This window comes from Bombyx mandarina, chromosome 17, assembly GCF_030267445.1.
Source record: "Bombyx mandarina strain Sakado chromosome 17, ASM3026744v2".
Classification (NCBI taxonomy): Eukaryota; Metazoa; Arthropoda; class Insecta; order Lepidoptera; family Bombycidae; genus Bombyx; species Bombyx mandarina.
In genome coordinates this window covers 11,555,611-11,573,786 of record NC_143223.1, presented here as the reverse complement: position 1 = coordinate 11,573,786, position 18,176 = coordinate 11,555,611, and the positions used below count along the sequence as shown (strand labels likewise).

Sequence of the window (18,176 nt, the reverse complement as noted above, 5' to 3'; positions counted from 1 at the left end):
CTTAAGCGTACGTTGCGGGTTTTTGTTGAGGTCATCGTACGAGCGTCCAAATAATATTTATTAACTTCATAATGCTGCAGGGTCTTCGCCGTGAGTTTCGTAATGTTAAGTAGATTAGTTCTGTACAAAACTTAATGTGTACTTGCTTAATGATTATTACACGCTGTACGTTTTCTTTGAAACGGCCGATGTGTTTTTTTTTTTGGTAGTCAAGCTGAGTAGACTTGCCCACGGCCTTCTTGAGTGGCTACCGGAGCAACTACATCGTCTCGACATATGTAGTCGAAGTCGTAATAGCTCATTGCTACTTTGAGCACGAAATATGCGATGCAACGTCTAGTTGGTTGTGAACTTAATTATCCAAACCCAATTATAAATAAGAATGGAAACCGTTAAGTACATTATTTTTTTTGTTATATTATTCTTATTCCTGTTGATATGACGCCATGTTTACTGATGTTAGGATGTCATGTGATCCGTACTGCCTATTTCTGTCGTGAAGTAGCAATGAGTTTCGGCTTGAAGGGTGGGGTAGCCGTTATACTGTTAAAACTGAGACCTTAGAAGATGGCGGCATTTACGTTGTAGATATCGATGGACTCCGGTAACCAGTTAACACCAGGTGGACCATGCGATCGTACACTCACCTAAGCAATAAAAATAATAAAAAATCACACAAGGAAAGCAACTTTTTTTTTTCAGCCCACAGACGTCCACTCCTGGACATAGGCCTCCCCCAAGCCTCGCCACAAAGTTCGGTCCTGCGCTGCCTGCATTCAGCGTATCCCCGCGAACCTCAATAGATCGTCGGTCCATCTTGTGGGAGGCCTTTACATTTTTATTTTTTATTTTTTTGTAAATTTATCGTCTCCAAATAATGTTTGAACTGGATTTAAAAAAAAAAAGACAACCACATCCAAGTGTGCCCGTGTGAAGTTCCTAAGTAGATACGCAGGTACAGTTAAATTGTAAGTTGGTAAGTTTAAATAAATATTAGATTTACAAATTAAGTATTTTAATGAACGTAACGCTCAGATGACTGATGAGCAAGTGTATATGTATATAGGAACGTAGAAAACGGACCCAACCGACTCAAATGACACGGATGATTCGGCAAATTCAAAATTTAATGAGCCACTTAGCCGGCTATCGCCTAGAGAACGTTTGAAGTTGCAACACTCATTCTCCAACAAATGTACACATTGCGGCCTTGAATTTACACACACATACGTAAATATTTAATCCCGTGATGCGTATAATAAATAAATAAATAAATATTTACTAACAATCACACCACGTTAACTGGTCCCGTGATAAGTTCGTAAAGAACTTGTGTTACAGGTACCAGATAACGGAAATAAATGTAAGATTTTTTATTATACACATACATATAGTTATATTTAATATACATCCATAACCCTGGAAAAGACATTTATATTTATCATACAAATATCTTCCCTTGGCGGGATTCGAACCCGCGACCCCCTCGTGTAGTGACCATGTCACTTACCACTACACCAGACGGTATAGACGTTCTCGTTTTAACAAACAAAAAAAATACTAAGATATTTTTTTTGTTGCTTAGATGGGTGGACGAGCTCACAGCCCACCTGGTGTTAAGCGGTTACTGGAGCCCATAGACATCTACAACGCAAATGCGCCACCCACCTTGAGATATAAGTTCTAAGGTCTCAAGTATAGTTACAACGGCTGACCCACCCTTCAAACCGAAACGCATTACTGCTTCACGGCAGAAATAGACAGGGCGATGGTACCTACCCGCGCGGACTCACAAGAGATCCTACCACCAGTAACATCAAAGTCTAGCATCAGATCTTTCGAATTGGGTAATAATAAGATTAATAATAAGACTACAAAAAAATGTTTTCTTGAGGATTAGCTGTAAACAAAATATGGTGATTGGGAGAGTAACGGCAAATTATGCAGTGTGATCACTAAGAATAATGACGTGCAACAGCTGGAAAACATGCAGTTGATAAATAATAAGTCCTAATCCATACATCAGCGCGCTGAGTTTCTCGCCGGATGTTCTCAGCGGGTCGCGATTCCGATGCGGTAGTAGATTCATTCGCGAAGCAGCTGCTCTTGAGTTTTTAGGTCTTCTTCAGAGGCGCTCGGGCAGCTGTTAGCAAATCCCACCCCTCCTGGCTGAGCCCGAGCTCGCCCACCTGTCCTGGTGAAACTGGAAACGCCTCCGGATCACCAGTAGTAATCTTTACTACATAAAAAAATCATAATAAGTTCCTAATTAGAATTACCTCGAAAACCTCAAATACATATGGCAGCAGATTTTTTATTTGATTAGGTATCACAAAGAGTATTGATAAACGCTTTTTTTTTTATCTAAGTATGGTTTGTTTCTTTCATATTCTTTCATTAGCCAGCCAGCATTCAAGAAAAAACGTCTCAAAAAATTCCTATTTAAATAAAGAACAGAAGCTCATGCGCGATTACGTGACATCTGTCAAATGGCTGGCGTGAAACTCGACGTGCAAGTGACGTGGGCAATTTAGTTGTACCTCCCGGCTACAGCTTCTCGGTCGTGGTGGCCGTGAAAATTACATGCCTCTCGAAGGATACCGTGTCTCTTTAGAAAGTGGCCATACGTTAATTACCGATGTTTAACAAATAAAAGAAGAAAAGCCGCAACAACAACAATCTTACGTCCAGTTATTGAATAAATATTCTCTATTTGTTATTTCGAGATTGGCGACTGTAGTTCTCAGTAATCAGTGCTTTGGTTAATTGTTATCAGGTGGGCCTAGTAATGCTAGTTTACCTGCAGCGACCATTATAAGTAATATTAAAATACTTTCGGCTTATTCATAAGTACCGTATAAACAAAAACGACTTTGAAAATTTTATACGTATATATTACTGGTGGTAGGACCTCTTGTGAGTCCGCACGGGTAGGTACCACCACCCTGCCTATTTCTGAAGGAGTAGTGCGTTTCGGTTCGAAGGGTGGGGCAGCCGTTGTAAATATACTGAGACCTTAGAACTTATATCTCAAGGTTGGTGGCGCATTAACGTTGTAGATGTCTTTGGGTACCAGTTACCACAACACCAGGTGGGCTGTGAGCTCGTCCACCCATCAAAGCAATAAAATAAATAAAAATAGTATAAATGAAAAATCTTATACGTACATAATATGTGTCAACTATGTTTTTATTTTTATAATCGGATAACCTAATCGCTCAGAAATATAGACGGCACAATGTGAAACCTGCTTATTAAGCACAATACAAGAGAAATTCATTTAGAGATGCACTAATTCTTTCATATTGACCGTCGATGTCGACCAAAGAAAGAAAAAAAGCCACCATATCAATCACATACATAAAGAAAATTAAATATTCACGAACCGGACGCTTCGTCATTATGCACCACGAGCACAAAGGCGCTCCTAACATTATGATCGTTTTGTCGATCACTTTCATCGATGTAAAAAACTGTAAATTTATTATTTGGTGCCGTAAAAAGTGCTTGAAAAACCTAACTTAATTGTCACGGTCATTCGGATGGATTGACGGGCCGGAGTATTATTAGTTTTTGTTCGTTAAAACATTCGCTTTCACTGAAATGTGTCGTATTCTTTAAATAAAGGTTTTATAAGAGAGAATCCTCTTTCGTTATTACCTGCCAGTTACATTCTCGAGCTACAATAGACTCCTTATGATTAATGGCCTCAAATTCAGATTTTCACCTGTGTTACAAATTTCACATGCGTGACAAAAATATTTTTAACGCAAAACGCAACTGATTCCGAACGAAAATCAAACTAGTCCTTCGTAACATACAATAATCTCATGAAACAATACACAGACTAGACTTTCTCTTTAATTTTTTTTATTTATTTACTTAATATTTCTTTAATATCAAGACTTTAATACGCTTTTATTATCTTGATATTATATATGTGTATTTGTTCGTAATGTAACGTAATCTTTGAAATTTATTTCGCCTTCAAGACGCCTTATTAATTTGAAAAGTATCACACGCATCTAGAACACAATACTACAACTTCGCTCTAATATCCTGGCCAGTATATCGTTTTGAAAAAAAAAAGATTAAATGAATTGTTAGTTCGGTTTGCTATATTATAATCGTGTCTTTTTTTGGTTTTTTGAAATTACATTTATTCTGATTAGATTTTGAACAGCATTAAACAAAAATAGAAAACCTTTTATTGACCCATAAATACGATCACACATTCCGCTTGATATTAAGGAGATACAGGATCCCAAAAATGTCACAACAAGGATTCCACTGCCCTCGGATCAGACATCGGAGTCTAGTCAGGTCAACTACATTTGTAAAACAGTTCTAATTGACTGACCGTTGGCTTAGTAAATAGCAGCCCTGACTGCTGGGCCAAGAGTCGTGGGTGCCCATTTTGGACATTTAACGAACAGTTTTGTCTTGTCATCAGGTTTGAGCCCCGTGAGCTCACCTACTAGTTAAGGCGACGCTGATATAGCCTCTCAGGGCTATCAGCTTAGGTAGGAAAAATAAATAGCAGCCCTAACTGCTGGGCCAAGAGTCGTGAGTTTTTTATTTTTATTTCTTAGATGGTTGGACGAACTCACAGCCCACCTGATGTTAAGTGACTACTAGAGCCCATGGACATCTACGACGTAAATGCGCCACCCACCTTGAGATATAAGTTCTAAGATCTCAGTATAGTTACAACGGCTGCCCCACCCTTCAAACCGAAACGCATTACTGCTTCGCGGCAGAAATGGGCAGGGCGGTGCTACCTACCCGCGCGGACTCACAAGAGGTCCTACCACCAGTAATTACGCAAATTATAATTGCGGGTGCCCATTTTGGGAATTTAACGAACAGTTTTGGGTTTACTCTCTGTCTGGGTCTTTAATTTAATATTTAAACGTATATAAGTGCATACTCGTTGATGTATATCAGATTTATATACCTAGGTATTGTGATATGTAAATGGGTGAACCGAAAAAAAAAATTTTTTTTTTGACACGATGCAGAATTATTTATTTCATAATAGAATATGCTAACTTCATTTAAAGCTGTGATAATATATACTGTATTTCGTCTTCTATTCTATAGGCCACTACCGGACTGATAATAGGACATAAATAAATACGAACACACGACAGCGAGCCAACACAATGGCTGGTGTGTCGGACACTAGTGTTGTAGTCTAGTCGTTGATTGTATTAGTGTAACGGTTCTGCAGACACTGGAAACGCGTTTAGTTTAGCATTGTTTTGTCATGGGATGATTTATACGTTGAATTCACTAATATGTTGTAGATACATTTTATATTTGACTAGCGACCCGCCCTCGCTTCGCTTCGGAAACATTAAAACACACATGAAACAAAAAAATAAAAATAAAAAAAAAATAAAAAAAAGTAGCCTATGTTCATCAGGGACAATGTCGGCTTCTAATGGAAAAATAATTTTTCAAATCGGTCCAGTAGTTTCGGAGCCTATTCGAAACAAACAAACAAACAAATCTTTCCTCTTTATAATATTATTATATTATATTATATTATAGTATAGACTAGCTTATGCCTGCGACTTCGTCCGCGTGGAATAGTTACTTTGGCATAACGCTAATTTTAACCCACGACTAAGTACATTTACGTAAAAAGTGAAAATATTTTGAAACATTGTTTATCGGTGCTCCACTTGTATTGCTCTTACCGTGATGTTATATAGCCTATAGCCTTCCTCAATAAATGGGCTATATAACACTGCAAGAATTTTTCAAATCAGACCAGTAGTTCCTGAGATTAGCGCGTCCAAACAAACTCTTCAGCTTTTTAATATTAAGTATAGATGTATCAAGCTACATTTCTATCGCGAGGCAGAAGAGTGGAACAGATTTTTTTATTGCCCAAACGTTTGATCGGTCCACTTGATGTTAAGTGGTTACCGGATCCAATTGACATCAACAACGTAAATACCGTCATCCAACTTCAGACATTAGTTCTGAATCTCAGTTTTACAGTACAAAAGCTGTCATACCTGTCAAATCGAAACGCATTACTGCTTCACCGTAGAAATTGGATAGACGTTGGAGCAGAAATAGGCAAAGCTTATACAATATAACTTAAGCCTCAATCAGACATCATCGCGGCAGATCATCGTTACCAAATAAAGGCTAAATGATCCCTTGAACGAGTACACTAGACACGCGGTGTGCGAGGAATGGCGACGTCTTGTGTAATGCAACACCACCCGAACTGATGACCGCGATCACTCTGCCAAGAGTACAAACAACTATGAAGGTAAGGTTTTTTTATTGCTTAGATGGGTGGACGAGATCACAGCCCACCTGGTCTTGAGTGGTTACTGGAGCCCATAGACATCTATGAACGTAGGATAATATTTAAAAAAAAAAATGTTTTTATTTATTTTTTTGCTTAGATGGTTGGACGAGCTCACAGCCCACCTGGTGTTAAGTGGTTACTGGAGCCCATAGAAATCTACAACGTAAATGTGCCACCCATATAGTTACAACGGCTGCCCCGCCCTTCAAACCGAAACGCATTACTGCTTCACGGCAGAAATAGACAGGGGGCGGTGGTACCTACCCGCGCGGACTCACAAGAGGTCCTACCACCAGTAAAATCAATCATATCAATACTATTCGTTTTCCTTTGTAATAATACTAAGCGGCGAGTACAACTTGTAAGACCTAAGCGTAAGTCAGTACTAAAATACTTATAAGCCATTTGAATTACAATCAATTAAATAAATAAATCGCATTATTTAAATAAAACGTAACTCGCAATTCTCCTATCAAGACCAATAAATCCGAGTTACATTAAAACTGCTCTTTGCTATGCGATACCTAAATAACCAGCGGCCGTCTTAGGTGTAAAAACTTTATTTACAATCGTTTATATTGCGGGTACATAATGATTTATTAAGCGACCGAGTGTTTTATTCACCGTTGCACATGTCGCGGTGGTTTATTTGCGTTGCTAAATAGCGATTAAAAACGTTTATTTCTTAGCGCGTTAAATGCGTGAAGGTTTATTTATTGTTAGATGTTTGACGACGGAAGTATCTGGAATATTCCTTTTTTTTTTATTCACGACGTCAGTTGTTAATGGTTTGAGCCTTAGCTCTAGTGCATTCTTGCGACTAAGTAAATGCGATAAGGGTACGCTAAGAGATGCTAAGGTGCTCTTATGAGCAAATTTTATGCGCACTTAAATCTTAAGAAAATTATCATGTATCTTATAGTATAGAAATTAATAGAATACGCGAAAAAACTCATTTACCTATCTGAATTTGAAATACTACCTAATTTTAAATGATTACCGCAGCTTAAAAATATCACAGCAGAGTCGTTAGATCAAAATTTCAATTGCATTGTATTTTTTTTTTTTGCCCTTGTAGCCAGTCGAGCACAAGGCCCACCTGATGGTGTGTGGTTACCGTCGCCCATGGACTTCAGCAATGCCAGGAGCAGAGCCAAGCCGCTGCCTACGGCATCAAGCCGCTGCCTACCTCTGTATTACATCTGTTCCACCTTTGAAACGGAAAGGCACGACAGCTTGCGTTCAGAAATAGGCAAAACCGTGCTTTCTACCCATGCGAGCTTAAAATACGTCAAGCCATTAGTAAATAATACCTATTTGATAATCTTAGTGCTCTAGTAGTTTCGAATTGGTGCCTCTTCTCCGATACCTTAATCGCGTAACACGACACCCGCGGGATTAAATGGCGGTACTATTCCATCCCAATACCGTACAGCCGAAGACGTGCTTAAAGAGCCGAATAAGTAAATATAAGTAAGTATCTACCGCGACTGATAGATATCTAATGCGAGCTTAAAATACGCCATGCCATTAGTAAATAGTATTTAATAATCGTAGTGCTCTGGTAGTATCGAGTTGGTGCCTATTCTCCGATACCTTAATCGCGTAGCACGACACCCGCGGGAATAGATGGCGGTACTATTCCATCCCAATACCGCACAGCCGAAGACGTGCTTAAAGAGCCGAAGAAGTAAATATAAGTAAGTACCTACCGCGACTGATATATATCAAATGCGAGCTTGAAATACGCCATGCCATTAGTAAATAGTATTTGATAATCGTAGTTCTCTGGTAGTATCGAGTTGGTACCTATTCTCCGATACCTTAATCGCGTAACACGACACCCGCGGGATTAAATGGCGGTACTATTCCATCCCAATACCGTACAGCCGAAGACGTGCTTAAAGAGCCGAATAAGTAAATATAAGTAAGTATCTACCGCGACTGATAGATATCTAATGCGAGCTTAAAATACGCCATGCCATTAGTAAATAGTATTTGATAATCGTAGTGCTCTGGTAGTATCGAGTTGGTGCCTATTCTCCGATACCTTAATCGCGTAGCACGACACCCGCGGGAATAGATGGCGGTACTATTCCATCCCAATACCGCACAGCCGAAGACGTGCTTAAAGAGCCGAAGAAGTAAATATAAGTAAGTACCTACCGCGACTGATATATATCAAATGCGAGCTTGAAATACGCCATGCCATTAGTAAATAGTATTTGATAATCGTAGTTCTCTGGTAGTATCGAGTTGGTGCCTATTCTCCGATACCTTAATCGCGTAGCACGACACCCGCGGCAATAGATGGCGGTACTATTCCATCCCAATACCGCACAGCCGAAGACGTGCTTAAAGAGCCGAAGAAGTAAATATAAGTAAGTACCCACCGCGACTGATATATATCAAATGCGAGCTTGAAATACGCCATGCCATTAGTAAATAGTATTTGATAATCGTAGTTCTCTGGTAGTATCGAGTTGGTACCTATTCTCCGATACCTTAATCGCGTAACACGACACCCGCGGGATTAAATGGCGGTACTATTCCATCCCAATACCGTACAGCCGAAAACGTGCTTAAAGAGCCGAATAAGTAAATATAAGTAAGTATCTACCGCGACTGATAGATATCTAATGCGAGCTTAAAATACGCCATGCCATTAGTAAATAGTATTTGATAATCGTAGTGCTCTGGTAGTATCGAGTTGGTGCCTATTCTCCGATACCTTAATCGCGTAGCACGACACCCGCGGGAATAGATGGCGGTACTATTCCATCCCAATACCGCACAGCCGAAGACGTGCTTAAAGAGCCGAAGAAGTAAATATAAGTAAGTACCTACCGCGACTGATATATATCAAATGCGAGCTTGAAATACGCCATGCCATTAGTAAATAGTATTTGATAATCGTAGTTCTCTGGTAGTATCGAGTTGGTGCCTATTCTCCGATACCTTAATCGCGTAGCACGACACCCGCGGGATTAAATGGCGGTACTATTTCATCCCAATACCGCACTGCCGAAGACGTACTTAAAGAGCCGAAGAAGTAAATATAAGTAAGTACCTACCGCGACTGATAGATATCAATGAACTTTGGTTGAATATTACAGAAACGCATTAAGGAAGGTATATTAAAAGATAATTTATATTAATTTGTATGCTGTGAAAATGCAAAAACATTAAACTCTTTGAATGAAAATTTGAATGTCGATTAAGGCGTCGGTTATACTAGCGGGATTAACATTGAGTACATGTATTAACATTACGAGGTGCTGAGAAAATCACTATTTTTAAACAGTGTTCTTATTTTTTTCGGGAGAAAGTTTAATGTGTTTATTAATTGCATTAATTGCATCATCACGTACTTATTACGCAGATTGAATTAATTGAATCTCGCTCTCGATTTACATTTAAAGTTTAAATGTGTTATACAAATATTATACTTAATTAAAGAAACTCTTCAATCGTTTCATCACGATTTTAATTATATTACATAAATTGGTTTACGTGTAATTTTCACAGATCAGTTTGAATTTAAAACTATTCAAATGATATACCTATTAATTCAAGCTAACATTGATTTGTTGTTTGAAGTTTTTTCAACTGTCAATTCCAAAGGATCACTTAGACATAATATTAAAGTAAAAAAACAAATGTAAGTGTGGTATGGATCAAACTGTGGTACACTTGTTAATTGAATGTAAAGCATATGACATAGAAAGACAATTTTCTAAACTCCCTGATAATTTAACAGACTGTCTGACTCAAGATGGGTATAAGCAGACCCTTAGTTTTTTAAAGATCATTGGTTTGTATAATTTAGTATGATGTCGAAGTCAATGTAACTCAAAATGATACTGTAAACTGTGGTCATTAATGATCCTAGTTGTTAAAAAGCGACCTTAAATAAATAAATTAAAAAAATAATAATATTAAAGTAAACGAAACTGAAACAGAACAATATTATAAGCAAAATAAACCGGAGAAAGTCTTGTTACGTATTAAATATTATAATAAATATACTTAAACGTAGTGTTTTCTACTTCGAGCTCTAGACATAATCATAACTAATTTTACGATGTAATCTTGGGTTTTTTATTGTCATTATTCTATTTCCAATGTTTCGAATACTTTAGTTTTTTTTTTCTGATCTAATTTTCGAGGTCACTCACGGCTTACTGTTTTCATAATATGTAATGTATTCACGATAACCTTTATTTGCTTAGCCCCAAATCGTTTTATTTTTTTCAGTTTTTCGTATGTGATTGAGTGAATATTAGTATGTACAATATAACAAAACTACATCATTTTGATGACACATACATTATTAGTATGTACTTCATTTCGCTATTATGACGAAAACAGAAAAAAAACGGGTAAAGTGTGAAATTTTCATCTTTTGGTATTTGAAAATCTAAATTTTAGTGTAAATGATTTTATCAATGAAACTAGAAACTTTAAAACTTAAAAAGAAACAATTCCTACCTATTGGTGCGTGGCAATGGATATTTGGAAATACATATTATACCAAAGGAGGCTTGACAACAGGCAGCCGGTTGTGAAACTCATGCCAAATCCCTATGCATCGTGATAAGAGGTCATACTGCCGACCCAACAAAATATGGGATACGGGAAGAAGAAGAAAATACTTTATCTCGCTATAACAATAGACAGAAGGAAGGTATAACAGGAAAACCTTTATTAACTATTTATGATCATCAGTGAGTTTAACTATTATTATTATTATATGATAGGGCGTATTGTTGTACCACATATTACTGTTTATAAACAACACAATATAATCGCGTATTCTTTTTCATCTCATTCATTCTCCATCAAGGTAATAATTTCCACAGAATAAACTTAGACAGACTCACTCACCTGAGGTTTATCTCGTAATCTGAAACAGATAAGAGTAAGTTAACAATAGTCTGTTGGTTTGTTTAAATAGCTTGTCTGTTGTAAATAAAATTATAATGAAACCATTATCAAAAAGAACGTTTTTAAATCTTGTGGCAGTTAGCGTAAATAGTAATTTTGTATTATAAAAAGCTTGTGTCTGGTAGTACAAAAGTTAATTTTAAAATCAAGAAAGTCATTCTTGTCGGATGTTTATAAAAAAATACGTATTTATTAGTTTAAAATACACAGTCCTTTGTCTACGAAATTTGACTTGAATGAAAGAAAATACTTAAATTCGTAGACCTAGGCCAGTGGTGGGCAACTCCGCGAAGATTGGCTCTTTGAATAAATTTCAATTGTGTCGTCATTGTGGCCTGAAGTATAAGGCGTCCGGTGCATTTATGTTGAGCGATGCACCGGTGTTCGAATCCCAGGCGGGTACCAATTTTTCTAATTAAATACGTAATCAACAAATGTTCACGATTGACTTCCACGGTGAAGGAATAACATCATGTAATAAAGATTAAGCATAATTATAATTTGCTTAATTACTGGTAGTAGGACCTTTTGTGAGTCCGCGCGGGTAGGTACCACCGCCCTGCCTATTTCTGCCGTGAAGCAGTAATGCGTTTCGATTTGAAGGGTGAGGTAACCATTGTAACTGTACTGAGACCTTAGAACTTATATCTCAAGATGGGTGGCGCATTTACGTTGTAGATGTCTATGGGCTCCAGTAACCAATTACCACCAGGCGGGTTGTGAGCTCATCCACCCATCTAAGCAATAAAAAAGAAGAAAAAAAAACTTATTTTCTCTTCTTGGTCGTGTTAGTTTACTGAGTATCTCGCTGGATCTTCTCAGTGGGTCGCGATTCCGATCCGGTTGTAGGTCTAACGAAGCACCGCTCTTGCTAGGACTAGTGTTTAGCACATTCTCGCAGGCTGAGTCCGTGAGCTCACATAACAGTCCGCGCGTATCATTGGCTTGTGTCGTCATTGGCTTGTGACCGACAGTGGTTACCAAAGTGAGAAACTTCCCACAATATTCTCTCTGTATCAAGAACAGGGCTTTCTGTACAAGACTCCCAACCCGGTAGGATAGCGAAAGTTTTATAAAATGTTCTTTACGCTATCAACCGTGCGCCGACTCAACTATCGGAATAATGATAGTTGAATGTTTTTATTATTATTAATATTGTTTTATTATCTACTTCAATAATACTAGTATAAAACATTAATAATAGTGATGTAACTATTAAAAGCAATAAATAAATTCGACTTATAAGTTTTCAAATAAAAAATACATATACTTAAATGAAAAATAATAGGCGCAATAAAAATATGTTAATTGTAAAATTAAATTGACCACCAATTTCTGCAGTGGAATACATCAATTAAATTTGAGAATGGGACTGCTTTGAGACTATAAAGCAGCAGTCGGGGAACTTTTTTAATTAGTACCCCAAAATATTTTTGTGTAAGTTGATATTACCCCATGGTGAAGAACAAAAAAAAACGAAATCGCTTCTTTTTAGCATCTTTCATATTATAGCCCCCAGGATAATTTTGAAAAGAAAACAATGACTAAAAATTTAATTTAAACATCATTTATTCAATTTATCAATGTAATACCTAGTAATACATAACGGTAATAATAGTACTATATGTAATATACAGTTGAGGAAAAAAAATCGCTCCCACAGAAAATATAAGTAAATGATAATTTCTTGTTATTTTATAATTCATATGATATTTTTCTAAAAAACTAGTTTAAATTTAATATATAGCCCCCATAAAAAACCTTTTTTAATTTAAATGCTTTTTTTCGGGAATATAAAAAAATAGATTCTAAAGAAGTTTCACTTCAATATTTTTACTCACAAAAGTTTGATTTTTACCCCCCAAAATTTCATTTTAGCCCATTTGGGGTAATTTACCCCGGTTCCTCGATCGCTGCTATAATGTTTTCAAACAATAATATAATTTTAATAATCTGTTTGTTTTCAAGTCACGAAGAAATGAAACTTAACTTCTGAATTGAAATGAACTCCTCATTTTCAAAGTCGGCTAAACAAAGAACTAAACGCACTAAAAGTTTTCGCTCGCAAAGTTTTCGCAAAGCTCTCATTACATGGTTAATTTAACATTCGTTACGTGCATACTTTAACTATTAATTAAGCAATCAGAGCATATCAAGTTACGGTTTCCTTAAAAATTCGCGTGGTAATTTTTGTTTTAACTGAGCGCATTTGAAATTCGCACCCTTGAGAACTTTATCGATCATGAATACTACAGTACATCAGGATGTTGTTTTGTCGTCGTCGTGGCCTAAAGGACGTCTGGTGCATTCGTAGGTAGCGATGCACCGGAGTTCGAATCCCGCAGGCGGATACCAATTTTTCTAATGAAATACGTACTTAACTAATGTTCACGATTGACTTCCCCGGTGAAGGAATAACATTGTGTAATAAAAATCAAACCCGCAAAATTATATTTTCCGTAATCACTGGTGGTAGGACCTCTTGTGAGTCCGCACGGGTAGGTACCACCACCCCGCCTATTTCTGCCGTGAAGCAGCAATGCGTTTCGGTTTGAAGGGCGAGGTAGCCGTTGTAACTGTACTGAGACCTTAGAGCTTATATCTCAAGGTGGGTGGAGCATTTACGTTGTAGATGTCTATGGGCTCCAGTAACCAATTACCACCAGGTGGGCTGTGAGCGCGTCCCCCCATCTAAGCAATAAAAAAAAGAGATGGATCAGCATTTAATTAACATGGTTATAATCTATAAACAATTTTTTTTATGGTTTTTGAAACTACGTAAAGCTTTGCGCAATGTTATATACTTATCTATATCTAGCGGTAAATTCTTCGGTTTGTTCGAGATTCGGCATGTTTAAAATCTACTTTTACGGTTTAATTTCCCGTTTTTTACAGTTTTCGTGGTCACGGAGGACTGAAGCGTTACTCGTCAACATTTGAACATTATAGCCGTTTATTTTATAAATAATTTAAAAACCGTAAGAGTATTTTTATTATTTATGAACCAGTTATAATAAGCACGTAGGCACGTAGATAATCAACAATAATTAAATAAATAAATAATTGTTTTTCTTTTTAAAATAATCAGAAAGGTAAGCTTCGTATGTTCTGTGTATAAATAGGACTATACTATACCACCGCCCTGCCTATTTCTGCCGTGAAGCAGTAATGCGTTGCGGTTTGAAGGGTGGGGCAGCCGTTGTAACCATACTGAGATCTTAGAACTTATATCTCAAAGTAGGTGGCACATTTACGTTGTAGATGTCTACGGGCTCCAGTAACCACTTAACACCAGGTGGGCTGTGAGCTCGTCCACCCACCTAAGCAATAAAAAAAATCTAAATTTCTTCGGATTTAGAATAGAAAATAATTAAGGTTTCGCTTATCAGCCCAATCAACCTTGGCCAACGAGGCGATAGTGACAACATTAATTTGCTAAGCCAAGCATAATGCTAGTTTCAGTAATTTGATATTTATTTAGTCTGTATTTTAAAGCGTATCTACAAATCTCGATCGTCACAAACCACACACGAGCTAAAGGTACACGGTAGCCTACGCATGGCTTGCTCGTGTATACGACGCGATATGCGAGTTCGTTGACGCCGCGTGTCAGCTGTTTTTATGATGCGACATTATTTTTTTTAGCGATTTTATAACCTGGTAACTAAGACCTTTAAGTCATGTCTTATTTTAATTTATATTCTCATTTTTACGAAAAATGATAATATGAAGTGAAATGAAATTAAATGAGATGAAATGATATGGGCTGACATATAATCTCAGTAAAATGGTGGACATTTACTGAGACTTTTTCAGTGAACTTTTTGGAGGATCCCGAGAAGCTACGTTCAGCAGCTTTGTTTCATTTTCCCACATTTGTGCACTTTCATAGATATTAAAAAGTTAATAAACCACCGTTATTACACATTTAAACCTGAAGAAACACTAAATAGACAAAATAAAACAAATCACACAACCTCACTCCTCGCGTTCCCGCCAAAAAGACTATGATGCGACACATTTCAATATTTAAAAAAAAAAAAGTCTCTTAAGCATTGAATGTATTTTATGTTTTTAGTTCAAGTAACGAGATATATAAAGAGTATTTTTGGCAGGAACAAGAGGAGCGAAGTTGTGTGAATTATTTTATTCTCCAGATTTAAATGTATAAAATGTATTAGCTCTTTAGTATCTATGAAGGTTCAAATATAGATAATACAATAAATAATAAAATGTGGGTAAATGATAAAAAAACCATAAACGTGGCTTCTTGGGCTCTTTGATATTTTACTGTAACTTTCACTGAATTTCATCCCAACTATCATCATTTTACTTCATACATTTTTTTATATCACAGAACTTACAGAAATTTTGTATGTCTATATCTATACTAATATTATAAAGAGGAAAGATTTGTTTGTTTGTTTGTTTCGAATAGGCTCCGAAACTACTGGACCGATTTGAAAAATTCTTTTTCCATTAGAAGCCGACATTGTCCCTGATGAACATAGGCTACTTTTTTTTATTTTTTTTTATTTTTTTTTTGTTTCATGTGTGTTTTAATGTTTCCGAAGCGAAGCGAGGGCGGGTCGCTAGTATTTAATAATTGAATATTTTTATAAGCTCAATACTGGCAACAGCTGCCAATGACCATACATAAAAAGAAGAAGATATTTAATAAACTCTCTCCATAAACTTGTACCTTCTAATTACATAGTTATAATTAGATTCCTCTTTCTCATTTACTGATGTACATTAAAAGTAAATGAATTCTAAGACAAGACAAGAAACAATTAATTAGTTATGTGCCGTAATTTAATTGAAATCATCCGCAGAGCAACTTGAGTTACTAGAGACTAACCACCAGACTAAACTTAGAGAGGTAAAGAGTTATATATTTTCGGAGATTCCCATTGTTTTTTTTAAATTATAATTTACAAAATGCCTTCTATAAGCTTGCTGTATCTGCTTTATAGAAAAAGCCATTCATGCAGACCCGAATGCTAAACATCTTGAATATAGATGCAAATATCGAATAGTAATCGAAATTGGATCTCATAGCATAGTACACGAGGTGGGTACAATGGAAGCGATTGGGAGCGATATATTATCTTCTATCTATATATATAAAAATAAATAGCTGTTTTTTTTTTTTTTTATTGCCCTTGTAGTCAGACGAGCATACGGCCCACCTGATGGTGAGTGGTTACCGTCGCCCATGGACTTCAGCAATGCCAGGGGCAGAGCCAAGCCGTTGCCTACCGTTTAATACTCTCCACAAGCCTCGTTTGAAGAAGGACATGTCATAGCGCTCGGGAAACACCGTGGAGGGGAGCTCATTCCATAGCCGGATGGTACGTGGCAAAAAAGACCTCTGGAAACGCACTGTGGATGACCGCAGTGGCTCCAGGTAGTATGGATGAACTCTACTCCGATGGCGGGCGGTGCGATGGTAAAAACGAGATGCCGGTATCATCTCGAACAATTTCTCAGAGCACTCCCCATGGAACATACGGTACAAAATGCAGAGGGAACCGAAGTCCCTCCGCAGACCCAGAGGCTCCAAACGATCCGTGAGAATGGGATTATCGACAATCCGAACGCCCCTCCTCTGTATGGAGTCAAATGGAAGAAGCTGGTATTTGGGAGCCCCGGCCCAGAGATGGGAGCAGTACTCCACGCGAGGCCGGACTTGTGCTTTATAAAGCAAAAGCCTTTGTCCAGGCTTGAAGTACCGCTTCGCTCTGTTGAGGACTCCTAGCATTTTGGACGCCAACTTGGCTTTGCCTTCCAGATGACTCCGAAACTGGACATCGCTCGAAATGTCGACCCCAAGTATCCCAATACTCTCGGAAGGTTGCAGGGATACTCCTTGGAATTGCGGCGCCATGACAAAGGGGTCCTTCTTCGCAGTGAACGCGCAAACTTGTGTCTTTAACGGGTTGAATTGAATCAAGTTCAATTCACCCCATTTGGAGACTCGCCCCAGAGAGTTCTCCACTTCAGACACAAGTTTTGATCGTCTCTCCTGCACCACGCTCCGAGAGAGACTCTGATGGCCGATATATCGCGCATCCCCCGTGCTGTCATCCGCATAGCAATGCATGCCATCAATAGACAGCATGTCATTGATATACAGGATGAAAAGCGTGGGGGAGAGCACCGAACCTTGTGGAACGCCAGCGTTAATGGTCATGGTATCAGAGCAATCGCCGTCTACAACGACCGTGATGCTCCGCCCATCCAAAAAGCTAGCGATCCACTTGCAGAGACCCTCGGGGATTTCGTAAGATGGTAGCTTCGACAGAAGTGCCCTATGCCAGACCCTGTCGAAGGCCTTCGCGATATCAAGGCTCACAGCAAGAGCCTCGCCCTGGCTCTCCAAGGCTTCAGCCCACCTGTGAGTAAGGTATACGAGAAGATCGCCAGCTGAGCGACCGTGACGGAAACCGTACTGTCGGTCACTGATCAGCTGGCGATCTTCAAGATACTTCAGGAGTTGTATATTTATTATTCGCTCCATCACCTTGGAAAGCAAGGAAGTTATCGCGATAGGCCTATAGCTTGATGGGTCCGACCGGTCACCCTTCTTGGGGATAGGGTGGACGTGGGCGGTCTTCCATGAAGACGGAGCTCTGTTAGCGCAATAAGAGAGGCGATACAAACGCGTTAGCGCAGGCGTCAGCTCAGGGGCGCACGTTTTCAGAACCACTGCGGGGATGCCGTCTGGCCCACTCGACTTATGGACGTCCAGGAGGCGGAGTTCCCGCCTGACTGCACACTGTGTAAAGCAGATCTCCGGCAGGGAACTATCACACCGGGGGATGTTCGGTGGTGTGGCACCCCCGTCGTCCACGGTCGAGTTCGAGGCGAAGAGTTTGACCAGAAGGTCAGC

General features: G+C 38.3%; 2 protein-coding genes across 3 annotated transcripts in view; one reads left to right on the top strand and one right to left on the bottom strand.

Annotated features, from left to right (window-relative positions):
- Positions 1-11,251, bottom strand: part of LOC114240706 (uncharacterized) — a 59,029-nt gene extending 47,778 nt beyond the window's left edge. For both annotated transcript variants that reach the window (XM_028171359.2, XM_089734141.1), the window contains exon 1: positions 11,222-11,251. The gene's annotated coding sequence lies outside the window, so the exon portion shown is untranslated. The remainder of the gene's footprint in view (positions 1-11,221) is intronic.
- LOC114240653 (soluble calcium-activated nucleotidase 1) overlaps positions 1-18,176 on the top strand; it is a 441,880-nt gene that overhangs the window by 349,699 nt on the left and 74,005 nt on the right. The gene's annotated exons all lie outside the window — the stretch shown is intronic.